The sequence below is a fragment of the Phlebotomus papatasi genome, chromosome 1, assembly GCF_024763615.1.
Source record: "Phlebotomus papatasi isolate M1 chromosome 1, Ppap_2.1, whole genome shotgun sequence".
NCBI classification, from domain to species: domain Eukaryota; kingdom Metazoa; phylum Arthropoda; class Insecta; order Diptera; family Psychodidae; genus Phlebotomus; species Phlebotomus papatasi.
In genome coordinates, this window is record NC_077222.1 from 101938909 (window position 1) to 101955165 (window position 16257).

Here is a 16257-nt window from a genome sequence, read left to right on the forward strand (position 1 = left end):
ATTTATACGTATAAAGATTCTCTCATTTTCTTGTGGTTTTGTATAAATTTTCTGAAAATTGTCAAATAATGCTAAAGTGAATTTTCAGATATTTTTGTAACAAAAAACCAATTTCCATTGAGCTTTTCTTTTTTTTTTTTTAGCAATTTGATAAGGATTATTGGATTCATATCAATATATATTTCCCTTTAAAATTTAAAAATTCTCATTTAAATTTTGCGTGTTTTGAAAATAATAAGTAAAATTTCAACAGAAGTTCGGAAAATAAAAAAGGTGTAAAGTTAATTTTCACCTTATTTTTCTCTGTAGGGTAACTGTCCTAATTCAAAACCATTTCCAGACGCTTTAACTTTGACAGAAGATTCAACACATTAAGTTCATATTTTTTCTGAAGAGAATTACATAAATTTGCTCCTTGACTCTTCTAGAATGTTACTATTTAGTGCAAATTCTTTAAATTGAGTTTGAAAACTACTTTAATACAAGAAAAATACACAAGTGCAAAATGCTTCTATTGGAAACAATTTAATCCAAATGGAGACAAGGGAAATTTTCCAATTGGAGACAAACACTAAGTGATTAAGGAAATAGTTTATTTAATCATTTTTTTAGATGACATTTTTAGTATCCTTATTCTAGCCTTTTTGCTCTTTTACTTTTTGATCATCTTTTGAACCGTTTGAGAACTTTGCATTGTCAATACCGTTACGATCAAATGGTAACAAGCCGCATCCTCTAAATCCACTTTTTGCTATATTTTCGAGATTTAAGAGTGGCAATGCATTTGATAATACCCTTGCAAGATTTCTTGGTTTCAATCTGTCTCCATCATTTTCCATTCTCCATTGAGCTAAAGCCGCTAAAGCTCAGTGGAGAATGGACCACCTATTTGCCTTTGGGAGAAAGCATAACACCAGTTTCGTCTAGATCAAACATGAGCAAGAATTCGTCGTATTTGAACAAACGTCAAATGATATTTTTTCCCAATTCGAAACGACTGTTTTTACACTGTAATTCGTTCGGGACAAATAAATACACAAGTTTGCAGAAAAAAATGTATAAATATGATAAAATTTAACTATTTGTTCATTATTCTTAAGTTTTTTAATCAAAAACTTCACGAGTAGTGCGTGAAATAGTGAAAATGAGAAATAAAGAACAATTTTTCCCTCCCGGACACAAAGCATGTCATTGTGAGGTTATGTTTCATTGTTTACATTCAAGAAATTGTTTTGTTGTAAAAATATCAGCTAAAATAGCCGTTTTCAGAATTATTAGTGATATTTATTAAAATATTTGTGGTGAAAAGTTATCACAGGGCAAGATTTAGTTAAAAACGACTGAAATCAAGTGCCCTGTGATGTGTGTAAAAGTGTTTTGATGATGATTTCTGGGCAGAGTTTTTGAACAAAAATCACCAGAATACATCAATAAAGTACGTCCGCGAAACTAACAAAAAGAGTATTAAGTGAAAATATACTATTTGAAAGCTCCTGGACATATTGTTGGTTAATTTTGAGTGCTCATCTGAGTGCAAATACAGTCCGGAGAGCTTCAAATTTGATACTGAAATGAGCTTCCGGAAGGAGTTTTTATAAAGAGCCAGAGACGGAGGAAATTTCAGATAGGCCACAGAAGATGTTCCCATTAAATTAACAAGACAGGAAAGAAGTAACGATGACTCTGGTTTAGTCGCGTTAGTACCACAGGAGTCGAAATCATCGTCGCCGTTGAAGACGTCCGGAAGGAGGAAATTCAGCACAGAAGTGTCTGAATTCGTGGAAATTATTCTGCAGGGATGTTCCGGTGAGAAGGAGGCGACTGATTGTCTTCAATTTTTGGAGGATTTTGGAAAATTTGTACCCTCCACTCTTAATTACGTAAGCGTCATCAAACGTGGTGTATTTCTTGTTGGACTTCTCACTCGAAGAGACTTCTCATGGATGTACATCTCGTAGAACAGAACCTCCAAGATAAAAGTTTGACGAATGTCTTTTGGATTTGATTAGATCAGGTATGTTTTGCATGAAGGTTATGCTTCCTAGTGCATAAAATTACTAATCAATGAATATGAATATTTTCAATCCTCAGCATTAATTCTGGCTAAGATGGTAAACAGTATCTTTGAGGTCATACTATAGTTTGCCTCCCCGGTTGGGCTGCTGCCTTATCTAATGGCCTGTACAGACAAATGAAGGATCGCAGTAAGTATTTTCCTAATTTAATTTAACTCTTTCGTCTCTTTTGGGACTCTCGTACCCAAAACAGCATATGAACGTTCTGTGAAAAACAATGTTTTTTAATTATTCAGAACTGATAAAAATCCTATTCTTGTGGATGATTACAAACTATAAGGATGTCCAAATGTAAGATATTTTTTGTAGGACCTCAATTAATTCCTGAGCATAGATATTTTTGATTAAAAAAAGATGAAATTGTCTTGCAGCATATGCTGCGGTCCGGAAAGAGTTAATTAATTCCTGAGCTTAGATATTTTTGATTAAAAAATGGTAAAATTGTCTTGCAGCATATGCTGCAAGCAGGAATTAACCCTTTAACTCTTTCGTCTCTTTTGGGAATGTAGTACCCAAAGAAGCATATGCATTTTCTATGAAAAAAAAATGTTTTTTAATTATTCAGAACTGATAAAAATCCGATTCTTGTGGATGATTACAAACTCTAAGGATGTCCAAATGTAAGATATTTTTTATAGGACCTCAATTAATTCTTGAGCTTAGATATTTTTGATTAAAAATTGTGAAATTGGCTTGCAGCATATGCTGCGGTCCGGAAAGAGTTAAAGGATTAATTGAGGCCCTACAAAAATATCTTACATTTGGACATCCTTATAGTTTGGATTCATCCACAGGAATAGGATTTTTATCAGTTCTGATACTGAATAATTAAAAAAAAACATTGTTTTTCACAGAACATTCATATGCTGCTTTGGGTACTCAGAGTCCCAAAAGAGACGAAAGAGTTAAAAAGTAAGATAACAACTTTTTATAGGCAAAAAGAACAATGCAAATTTTCCGAGTTACAACAAAAAACAACTGAATTTAACTTTAGATAGGGTTTTCTTTTGGTAATAATCTTACTGCCACCGTATACGTAAACAGTGGAGGGAAGAATTACAATTCCACCCGATAATCATAATACTTTAACTCTTTCCGGACCGCAGCATATGCTGCAAGTCAATTTCACAATTTTTAATCAAAAATATCTAAGCTCAAGAATTAATTGAGGTCCTACAAAAAATATCTTACATTTGGACATCCTTAGAGTTTGTAATCATCCACAAGAATCGGATTTTTATCAGTTCTGAATAATTAAAAATCATTGTTTTTGATAGAAGATGCATATGCTTCTTTGGGTACTACAGTCCCAAAAGAGACGAAAGAGTTAAAGAACTTAACAAGCCTAGTCTCAAAAAAAAAAAAAAACTGCGAACAACATAATGCCCTTTTTCTATCAATATAAAAAGTCTATATCTTTTGATTTTATAGTCTTAACTCTTTCATCCCTTTTGGGTCTCTGAATACCAAAAGCAGCATATGAATCTTGTATGAAAAACAATGTTTTAAAATCTTTTAGGTCAGTAAAAAAATTCAAATTGGTCATTAAAAAATAAAATATTGGTCAGTAAAAAATCAAATTCGGTCAGTAAAAAATTAAATATGGTCAGTAAAAAACTTTTAAAAAATCAGTAAAAAATTAAATTTGGTCAGTAAAAAGTCAGTCTAAAAACACAGAAAATTTCCCTTTGCATCAACAGGCGGTACAAATTACTTCCCAAAGCACGGAAAATTTCCCTTTGTCTCAACAGGCGCTACTGATATCTAAAAAATATAAAATTTGATTTTTACTGACTATATTTAATTTTACGGTCAGTAAGTATTTTATGTTTAACTGACCAAAAAGTCGCAGCCTTTTGTTAATTATTCAGAACTGATAAAATTCGATTTTTTTGGACGATTACAAACTATAAGGATGTTCAAATGTAAGATATTTTTTGTAGGACCTCAATTAATTCCTAAGCTTAGATATTTTTGATTACAAATTGGTGAAATTGGCTTGCAGTATTTTTTTAATCAAAAATATCTCAGCTCAAGAATTAATTGAGGTCCTACAAAAAATATCTTACAATTGGACATCCTTATAGTTTGTAATCATCCACAAAAATCGGTTTTTTATCAGTTCTGAATAATTAAGAAAACATTTTTTTTCACACAATAATCATATACTGTGTTGGGTCCTCAGAGTCTCAGAAGAGACGAAAGAGTTAAGTTAGTATCCTCAAACATGTAATAGAATTTCGTCTGCTAAGCTGGTAATAATTATATTTCCAGGCGATAAATTAAGCGATAGAGTATTTATTTTTGATGAATTTAAGGTTTATATCTTTTAAAAATTTAATTTTTAACTAAATTATTAAATTATAATCCATTTTAAAGTTTTACATCAAATTTTTGCTGAAATATCTTGGGGAAATTGTTTGACGAACCGAAAAAGAGGAAAAATTAAAGTCTGGAAGGCGCTGCGTCTAAGAAACCAAAAAAGTTAAAAAAGAAATGACCATGGTTACGTTTTGAAACTCACAAAGATCGAACATAAAATAGAACCCAGATGAGATTCGACATCGTATTTTCGCAAATCGATTTTTCGATTAATGGGACCTTCCATGATATTAGAATGGTATTTGGATATTGATATTAGAATGTTTAGAAGAGGTGCAGTATTCAACAACGAGAGCTTTCCTAATCACCCAAAATCAACAAATTCTGATCAATTAGAAACGGAAATATGGTTAATTAAAAATTAAATTTTTGACAGATCAAGTCGGAGGGCCATAAAGGGGGAGGGGGATTAACTTTTTTCATATTCATTAAAAAAATAAATAAAAATTGCGAGTTCCAAAAATTTATATTTTTTAACTGTTCGTAAGTACTATGGAGTAATATATTCCCTGAAAAGTTGAATTTCCAATTTTAAGTTTAACTGGTTTTATTTAATTTTAAAAATGTTTAAATAAATGTATAATAAATGTTTGTAAATAAATCTTATTTATTTAAAAAACAAGTTAAACGTAAAAGTGGAAACCCTTCTTTTTAGGGATAGTATTCAATGTTCTGATCAACACTAAAAGAAAAATCAAAAATTTTGAGATTGGCTTTTTCGATAAAAAATTGCTTTTGATTTTTAAAAAAAAGAAATTCTAAGTTTGCCATGAAAAAAATTGAACATATATCTAAAATCAAGTATATCGTCTTATGTCCATCGCACAATAACTTTTGTTTAGTAAACATGTTTTTGACATTTCAATGAGAGTGAATGTAATATAGATCTAGTCATTTCGCTCATTCTCATGGGAAATTTTGAAAACATGTTTATAAACAAAAGTTATTGTGCGCTGGTCATTAAAGAGAACGAAATTATCTTTCAAATAAAAAAAAAAATAAGAAAAAATTTTAACCTGTTTCCGAGATAGAGCACTTTAAAATTTTTGTCAAGAATCGCAAGTGAGAAAGCGCGAGACCTTATATCTGACACCCTGTATCTGGGACTAGGAATTTTTTTTGGCAAAATGAAAAAATATATATAGGGGAGACCGGGGAGGTTAGGACACTTTTTCATGTTTTGACTTTGAGACACTATTCCAAAAAACCACGATAGAGTATTACAATTTTATGCGGTCTAGAGGATACTTATGGGGATTGACTTTATAAAAAGTACTAGATTTCTTGGAGAAGATAAAACATTTTACTTGACGCTTTGTCCCAAACCTCCCCGATGTGGGGCAGTATGGGACGCAAAAGGCGATGTTTGGGACGCGTTTTTTCTCGCATAATTTGTAACACTGGAACATGTTAATTAATTTTAAATACCAGATTAAAAATATTTCTGATAGAAATAAAAATGTTTCATCTTTTATTTACACTTAGAAATTAATATCAATTTTATTTATACAGTAGAGTCATTTATTGTCAATCAGTTATTTAAAGTATTTTCTTCTTATTTTCCATCTACCTTTCTTTTCTTTTTTTTTTAATTCTAAATATTGCAATCATGATTATCAAATTCCTCAGGCGAGTAGATTTTCTTGCAACTCTTAGTTTTGAACTCATTGATGGATTCCTGTTTGATTTTACAACAACTGCATTGCACCTGTTTTCTCATTATTTCTCTGAATTAGCTCTCGCCTTGCCTTTTCTGGAAAACTTGTTCGAGAAATTTTCGAAAAAAAATAGTTTTTAACTAGATTGGGCGAAGATCGAATATCCTCTGAGAAGGAATTATTGATTCCCAAGACAACGATGGTTTAATTGTCCCTGTAGTTAGAGAAATCTGCTGCACTGATAAAATTTGCACAAGAGGAAGATTTCCAGTAGAAACTGGGCATTGCTCTTCATTTTGACAATAAATAAATTGCATACCACCTACAATCTTGTCGAAAATTAACGTCCCATTCATCCCCTTTCAGGTGTCCCAAATATCCCCGTGTGTAGTTTTGGTATTTAAAACCTTTAAGTAAAAAAACAAGAGCGTATAATCTCTGAAACTTTTATAAAAATATGTTCCCAGATTACACTGCTAGCTAATGAGATAAAAAAGTTTTGATTATATATCGCTGATATAAAATACAAAGAGGAAAACTGAGACGTCAAAATATACAATTTTTATGAATTTTTAAAAAAGTGTTCATAGAATTAAGACAATAAAACTGAGGATATCCATTCTTTTAATCAAGATACATCTTAATATTGCCTACGATAATGGTTAAATCCCATTTATTTCAAAAATTAATTGAAAAAATCGCCTTGTCCCACACTACCCCTATCCCAAACCTCCCCGGTCTCCCCTATACAATTTTTGTGTGTATTTCAATTTATGAAAAACTAGCACCTAAGACATTGCCACTTTGAATGTGCATAGAGAAGTGAGCTTAATTCTCTATCCATATTCAGAAAGGAAATGCCTATGACCGTGAAGGAGCGATTTTCGTTATTCCCATCTGAGTTAAGTTGGATTGGTCTTTAAGTATTTATTTAATCTTAGAATTTTTCGTTTTTTTTTTTCAAATATCAAAAGAAATGAATTATCAATAATATAATAAAAATTTAAAAACTATAATAATAAAAAACTTTTTTTTCACGGATATTAAAGTATTGAGAAATTTTTAATATGCATGCATATACTCATTAAAAATTTTCCCTCATCAACTCTGCCAAAAATTGTTTTGCTCTATCTTGAATAAAAATGTTTTCTTTATTTTAAGAATTTTATACACCGAACAAAAAATCTATTTTAAGTTGTTTTTATATAGAACTGATAAACGAAAAAAAATTAAAAGATTTTTACATTTTTTAGTAGATTTTGCATTAAATTTTTTCAACATAACGACAATTAAAAAAATCTGTCTCCCACCAATTCAGCTAAGATTCTAGTAACTCGTCAAAAAATATCTTCTTAAAAACAATTTCACATTTTCACAAATAATTTGAATTCGTTTTGTAAAAAAAAAATGAAAATGCCAATGGGCCAATCCATCTCAATACGACCGAAAAATCGCAAATCGCAAATCATGGGCTCAGAAGTGTTTGAATTTTACATATGTTAAAATACATGATAAAATATTACCCCTATTTTTTGCCCAAAAAAATTCCTAGCCGGAGATGCATGGCGTCAAAGATGGCGTTTCGCGCTTCATTCCTCATTTGTGATTTTTGATAAATAACTGGAGAGCACTAGCGATCGGCAGGGTTCCTCGGATCGTCAGATTATTACAATATTGTTGCTCCAAATCAAATGAATTTTTAAAACTTATTAGCTACTTTTTAGCATTTAACTCTCACAAGAATACAGTGCATTAGCTCAGATTTTATTTATCAAACCAATTTTTCGAGAGACATCTGATTAAAATTGTGACGATTCGAGGTACAGAGTGCAAGTTTGCAATTACATCTATTTTTTATTATGTTATTGTAAAAATTAAAAATTCAAAAGCTGAGATATAGTTAAATTGATCACTAATATATTAATTAACACACAAAAAATACCAAACAGTATTCTGAAGCTTATATTTTGAATTAAATACGAAGCATGTCTCTTAACATCCCGATCCGTGGTGCTGTTCCCTTATTTTAAAATGCACTATCTCGGGAACGGGTTGAGGTTTCTTCTTATTCTTTTTTTTATTTTATTCGAAAGATAATTTTATTCTCTTTAAATCGATATACTGGATTTTGCATTATCTGCTCAAATTTTTTTGTAATGGTGTCCACACACTAGAAGCAATTTTCGTCAAAAATTACCTTTTTTAAAAAAATCTGACGCTTCTGCCTACAAGGAGGGGGGAAATTTTCTTTAAAAACGCATTTTTTGGAGAAATTTCTCATAGTGTGTAGAGGCCATGACGGTTTTTTGATTTTTTTTTGAAAAAATTTCAAAATTAATTTTTCTTAAAAAACCCCATTCTCAAAAATTTTCATTTGTTTTACTGTTGATCAGTAACATTGAGTACTACATTCCCTGAAAAGGAGAGCTTCCACTTTTGCATTTAACTTTTTTTCTTAAATAAATAAAATTTTACTACATTTTCAAAATTAAATAAAACCAGTTAAACTTAAAAATTGAAGTTTAACTTTTCAACACACGCACTGCTGGATGAACCAAAGTTTAGATTGCGCTTACAAATTCGAAAACCTCTATAATAAAACGGTTAAAGCTCTGCTAAAAAAACCACGCACAGTTCAACCACAAAACGGTTAAAATTGCGCATAAAAATTCGCTCAGCACAATCATAAATCAGCCAAGATTGCGCTGAACGCACAGATCAATAATAAAACGGTAAATGCGCTAAAAATCACGCACAACTCAATCATAAAACGGTAAATGAGTTTTAAATCACACGCAGCTCACTTATAAAACGGTCAATGAGCTTAAAATCACGCACAGCTCAATCATAAAACAGTTAATGTGCTAAAAATCACGCACAGTTCAATCATAAAACAGTTAATGTGCTAAAAATCACGCACAGTTCAATCATAAAACGGTTAATAAGCTCAAAATCACGCACAGCTCAGTCACAAAACGGACAATGCGCTTAAAATCACGTATGATCCAACCATAAAATGCTTAATGCGCTTAAAATCACGCACAGCTCAGTCACAAAACGGTTAATGCGCCTAAAGTCACGCACGTCTCAATCATAAAACGGTTTATGCGCTTAAAATCACGCACAGCTCAATAATAAAACGGTTAAAAAGCTCAAAATCACGCACAGCTCAATAATAAAACGGGTAATAAACTCAAAATCACGCACATCTCAGTCACAAAACGGATAATGCGCTTAAAATCACGCACAGCCCAATCATAAAACGGTGAAAGAGCTTAAAATCACGCACAGCTCAGTCACAAAACGGGTAATGCGCTTAAAATCACGCACAGCTCAATCATAAAACGCTTAATGGGCTTAAAATCACGCACAGCTCAGGCACAAAATGGATATAATGCGCTTAAGATCACGCACAGCTCAATCATAAAACGGTGAATGCGCTTAAAATCACGCACAGCTTAATCATCAAACGGTTATTGCGCTCAAAATCACGGAGAGCGCTTTTTTAAGCGCAATTTTAACCGCTTTATGATTGTGCTGTGCGTGATTTTAGCATAATTCTAACCGTTTTGTAATTGATTTGTGTGTTCTTTTAGCACAACTTGAACTGTTTTATGATACAAGTGTGCTTGATTTCTGCACAATCTTAACTGTCTTATTATTAAGCCACTTGGGAGTACTGTCCTAGAACGTTATATTCTTGAGCTGCGTGAGTTTTATAGACAATCCTACCCGCTTTATGATGAAACGTAACCATTTAATGCTTACACTATGCGGGTTTTGTACACAATTTGAACTATTTTATGCTGAAGCTGTGAGAATGTTACACCCAATGCAAATAATTTTCTTCCTGAATTTTAGCCGGTTTTCATGTCAATCCGAGATTTTTTTAACATTTTAAAATGCCAGGCACTATTAGGTATTAAAATATAAGTTTGGAACCTATATAATTATTTCAAAATAATACAAAAAATTCATTTAAGCAATTAACATTTTAATTCAAATTTATTTTAAATGGTCATGCGTTGGAAAATCTGTTTCTGCATTTTCAAATTTCTTTTATAAAATAAATTTAAATTATGCATGAAAATTGATTTTTTTACTAGATTTTTGTACTAGAACGCTTTAGAACGCACATTTCGAAATTGGCGTTTTGTTGAGAAAATGTAACGCATAATCTACAAGAAAATGTGAAAATCTTTAACTTGCTTTTAGTATAAGAGTCCTATAATATAAAAACAACTCAAAATAGATTTTTTTGTTGGGAGTATAAATTTCCTAACATAAGAGGACATTTTCCCTCAAGATAGAGCAAAACGATTTTTGGCAAAGTTAATGAGGGATAATTTCTTGACAAGTATATGCAAATTGAGGATTTCTCAATACTTTCATATGTCCGTGAAAAAAAAATGTTTTTTTTTATTATTATTTATATATATTTTAAATATATATAAATATATATATATATAAATATAAAATTAAATAAAAATACTTAAGAAAAAATAAGTAAGTTTACAATAAATAAGAAAATTTAAATATTTTAGAAACATTAAAAAAAATTATAGTACTAATAATTAATATATTGTATGGTACACAATATTATTTAAAAATTCATAAAATTCGCATTAAAAATATAGTACTCGAGACCTAGTATAGCATCTAAATCACCAGTTCAAGTTTTTTTTTTTTTTTAGTTCTTTTAACCCTTTAAGGACTATTGGAACACCGGTGTCCCATAAAGAAAATGATTTTTCCTGACTATCTAAAGTTATTTTTTTCTTATGTCTGTACATAATTGTAAAGTAGAAGGGTGAAAGAATCTAGAATATTTTTTGCAAGTCTCTAGCTATTTGCTATGTAGTAAATATTTAAGCTCAAAAATGGCGAATTTTTAAATTTTCAAATTCATAATTAATTTTACTTATTTTTTATACTTGCAATTTTTTTTATGAAAAGCCCTTTTGGCAATAAAAACTACAATTCTCATACGTAATATTTTTCATTAAAGCGAAAATTATTATTCATTGGTATTGTCAGAAAAATTACTTAAATTTTTAGGCTATTTTCGTTCCTATCGTTTATAGTAGCAAAAAACATACCAAATCAGACTCTTTTGGACTTTCCAAGGTTAGATGTAAGACTTATCATTGATTATGTTTCTTAGTTTAATTTTTATTGTTGATTTTCAGTCCGTAAAAAGTGTCTCGTCGTTAAAGGGTTAAGGATTATGGGGTGGAATTATACTTATTTCCACCACTGTATTAAAAAAAAGACCTTCTGTTAAATTTCTCTTAGAACTTTCATGCGCATCGCACACTACTTTAAAGCTGCGTGCACACCGTGAGAAAAGTTTTTCCGCAGATCTCTACAGTGGTGGAAATAAGTATAATTCCATTGCGTAATTCTTTAAAAAAAAACTCAACAAAAAGTCTCGAAATCGACTTAAAAATCAACATTTTGATTTTTCAGTATGTTATTTTTTTTGTTGAGATCCATTAAGAATTATGGGATGGAGTTATATTTATTTCCACCACTGTAGTATATAGAAAGAAAAGATAGAGATGGAAATAAATATGATAATTGATTTTTACATTATTTTCCAAGCATTTGTAGTCGTTATATTTTCTTACTTCATTGATTATTCATATTTTTTAATTTTTTTTTGCTTTTTTAGGTATTTCCTGTGAGTTTTTGATATTGGGATTGAATATAATTCCTCTGCACTCACCCCGCAGTAGAAAATGCATCATATATAATATATTAGCATCCCGAATTCAAATGTTACAACGATTGGAACTTACACACGTCGAATAGAACAACATTCAATCAATAAAAAAATAAATAAGTTTTTTTTCTTGATAAATGTTAGTAACTGTGTCCTGTTATGGAAAAAATTTATCTTTAAAATTATACAAATTAATATATACAACTTAATTTCATGGCAAAAGAACTATTGTAATCAAGTAGGAAACTAAAAAATACATTCAATTCTCAGATTATTTTGAATACATTTTTAATAAAGTTTTTAATATATTTTTTAATTTACTGAGACATTTAATCGTTGCTTTCAACTAAAAATGGATACTAATTCTACTGTGTATAAATATAATAAAACTACGAAATATACCAATATTGTTTTTTTTTATTTAAAACCACAATACAATTTATTATATTTCCAAAATTTCCATTCTCCAAAATTCTTTCGCCAATTAAATAAAATTTTCTTTGAGAATATTATTTAACTCCTTTCGTATCAAAAAGAAATCGCACGGAACAGACTTAAATATTTCTTAAATATAAAAATTAGTATTCATGTAATGACGGGAAAAATCTCTAAAATATCCTCCCTGGTGAAAGACAATGACCCAGATGAGACCATCCCAAACAGACTCATTGGGCATTCCCACGCCAAAAAATACCACGTCCTGATACGTCTTCTTGGGCAAACATTCGGCCATTGGATACCAACCAACTTTGTTGAAGACTACGCCAATAATGTAGCCTTTGTAGCACTAGTGAAAACTTGCCGGTCGAAAGAGATCTCTAGCATACTGTGTAAGCGAACATTTTACGTACAGATGAGCCGTAATCCGCGGCTGTCCAGGAGATGGGCTTAGAGGAGTTTTGAGTACCTCTCGGGAAGACTTCCGTCATGATATTGGTGAATATTGGACTCGTCCAGGACTTGAGTAGGGATCTGGCTGCCCGTGATACAGATGCATCTATTAACGGAGCAGTCCAGAACATTGGTATTGTCTGTTTGATGTCTGATTGAACGTAAATAGTAGTATCTTTAAGACTCCATCATGTTCCTGACATCGTGCATCTCAGCCTCATCCACCATCGGACTATTCCAAGGCATGATCCTATTGGGGGATTCTGACCCATCATGAGGGGATGGTGACTTCATAACAACATTCTGAATCCGCGAGACACGACTGGTGAAGCCTTCAGGCATTTGGGCAGAGAAAATTGGAACTGGAGATGTTCATTAGGATGGCAAATGCTTCTGTCTGGATGAGAGAAGTTAACCTCCCTGGACCTAAAGCAAATTGCTGAGAGCGTGAGAAAAAATCGAATTTTCTTGAGTGCTTCCCGGATGTCAAAAGTGCGCACACTTGCAGATCCTCCGGAAGGTGTTTCTGAAGTGGTTCTGAAGCTAGAGCTCTCCCCCTGGGCTGCGTGCTTCTCACTGTACCCATTAAGGGCAAAAATACAAAGGGGACAGATAATTTACTGTCCACGTTGAGAAATTTCTGGTCCAGGATCGTGTGAATTGTTGATATTTCCACTTCCTCAATATATTCTTGATAATTTCCATCATTCGGGTACATATCATCATGGGCCGATGTTCTTCAAACAGCCGGGCAAATTTATGGAGAAAGTGACAGTCTGCCCGGACACCAGTTTCCATTCCAGCAAATACTGGGCCCTCCTTCATCTCTGTTTACTTGCCAATCATAGGAATCATTCTTGCTGCTTTCTTCATCAGATAGTTCCTCAGTTATCATTTTATCTGTTTCCTCACTCATCTTATCAATAATCTTCAGGTATAATTGGTTAAAACTGCACAAATTGAATTTTTTCATGCAAAAATGAAAATAAACAAACACGCGCGATTGAGGTTATGTCACTTTCGCGCGCAATGACATCACATTTTTTTCAGTGTACCTCCCGCCATCTTAGAATGACATTTTGACTTTTATTCAAATTCGACGAATTCTTGCTCATGTTTGGTCTAGATTAAAGATGCGATCAGGAGGGAATTCCAGAAGATCTTTCGATTCTAAGTATTCACGGGTTTTCTCAAACCAGTCAGTGATGTTCTCAGAGGTAACACAGGCTCTTTGGGTGGTATATGATTCTGGTTTACGACGGCTTAATTTTGGATGTTTCTTCAAAAACTTCCTGAACCAAGCATATCCTGGCCTTCCATCTACAAACTCATTGGTGATCTCGAACTTCTTACACATGAGCTGTACAGTGTCGAGGACTTAATCCTTAGTTATGGGAATGGGATGCCATTTGTCAGCGCATTCCAAAATCCATTCAACAAGCTCGTCTTCCATGACCTTTGGTAAAGTGGGGCGCCTTCCCACACTGCATTCCTCCGGATATCTTGTAGTAAGCTTATTATAAAGTGTTGATTTCGGAACGTGAAACAAAACAGACACCTCTTTTAGTGATTTTCCACGACGAAAGGCTTCCAAAGCTTTGTTGAGTTGCTCTTAAGTGTAGGCTTTGTTCTTTTTCCTGGTCTTATTTTCCTTTCCCATCTGAAACAATAAGGAGATCGCTCCAATAAACCCATATTTTCGGTGTTTCCCATTGAAGCACTTGCGCACATTTCACAAAAGTACTTTTTGTTCAGAAAATATGTAATTATTTTAATTGAGCACTTCACTTACGGTTAACAATAAAGTTTAAGACTTAATTTCACTAAAATTTGCCAGATATAGTGCATAAACGTCAAAAAATTAATAAACAACAATCAGCTTACTTGCCTTTTTCATAAGAAAAAATGGTCGATCGATGAATTTTTTCGACGGTGAAAAGTTACACTGTCAATTGAAATGAGACTTTTAAATGTTAAAACTTATTTATATGAATGGATTTACGCTTCATTTGAACCACAAGGAACTAAATAATAAAAATATAGCACAGAAAATATATGAATAAAAATATAATTAGAGTATTTATTATGGAAAAAATAAGTTTCCATTTGGAGTAGCAAAAAATTTCCAATTTGAGCAGGTTTTGAATTACAGTAGACTCTTCGATATCCAGCACTTCGATATCCGGGTGACAGCTACCAAACACTGGCGGTTGATATATTCAAAATTATTTTCACTAAACATGAAGTTTGTCCAGAGTTAATTAATGTATTATTAACATTGTATCGGAGTTTTTAATACATAATTGTGATAAAAAATGAATCATAAGCACACCATGAAGGAAATTCTCTTTTTCTTTGTCAGACAGAAAATAAATTCACACTGCACAAAATAGAAAAACCGTTGATCATTCAAAAAACCTAAATGTCATTTTGTCCCCCAGTCAGCCGGATATCGAAGAGTCTACTGTAGCTTAATTTACCCTAATATTATTCGGCAATAATTTTTATTATATTTTTTTTCAATATTTTCACATTTTCTTGTATTTTTTGTGGTTTTTCGAACCAATTTTCAAGCGATCAGGCATATTAAATGTTAAGAGGTTACGAGTTTTCGCCAAGAAAAGTTTTTTTAGTCGCTAATTTGATATTGTTTTCGGATTTGACGAGTATTTTTGTAATATTTTTGCAATACTTCAGAATCTCGTCAAATATTCATGATATTTTCGCAATGTTTGATAACAATTCACACTTTCACTATTTTAATGGCAGTTTCAGGATTTTTCGATTATTAGAGAATTAGATATAGAATTTTATTCCCTTTTAGAATCCGGTTTTATCTCCATAAGAACACATACACGTACTGTAGTCAATTTAAGAAAAATACACAGATCATAGAAATTTTTAAATTTAGAAGATACTGATATATATACAATCTTATATATACAATCACTCAAGAGTTAAATTCAAAACTGATATGTTTTTTTGCGGAAAATTCTAGACATTATCCGTTTTCTTTTTTTTTATTTACTTGGAGTATTTGAAGTAATTTTCTCAAATAAAGACTATATTAACCTAAATAGTTTTTCAATAGTGAAGTTACAATTTTTCTTAGATGTCGAATAAAAAGGGATAATATAGATGCGAATATCAAGAATCTCACTCAATAATTTTTTTTAATTTAAGGAAGAACACGTAACTATACGATTTTTAAATATTTGTTCAATTATTATCCATTCATTAATTTCATACTAACTGGTATTATTTTGCTGCTTAAAATATTTCTTTTGTCGGTTCTTGAGATCTAACAATTTCAAATTACTAAAAAGAAACTTTTCCCGATAAACTCCCTATAAATTATGCGATCTTTCTTCTCCGGTTTTAGTTAAAACAAAAATTAAGAGTTTAAAAGAGTTCACGGGCAAGTAAACTGCTAAAAATCTGTTCAATTTCGTATTTATTAAGAATATAAATAGATTAGTCAAAGATAAATGGCCACAACCGTTTTCTTATTTTCGAGAGCTGAAAC

General features: G+C 31.5%; 1 long non-coding RNA gene across 1 annotated transcript; it reads left to right on the plus strand.

Annotated features, from left to right (window-relative positions):
* The first annotated feature begins 935 nt into the window (after positions 1–935).
* LOC129810161 (uncharacterized) lies at positions 936–12203 on the plus strand. Its single transcript, XR_008752703.1, has 3 exons — positions 936–2014; positions 2092–2204; positions 11790–12203. It is a non-coding gene; the product is annotated as an uncharacterized LOC129810161 (long non-coding RNA).
* The last annotated feature ends 4054 nt before the right edge of the window (positions 12204–16257 follow it).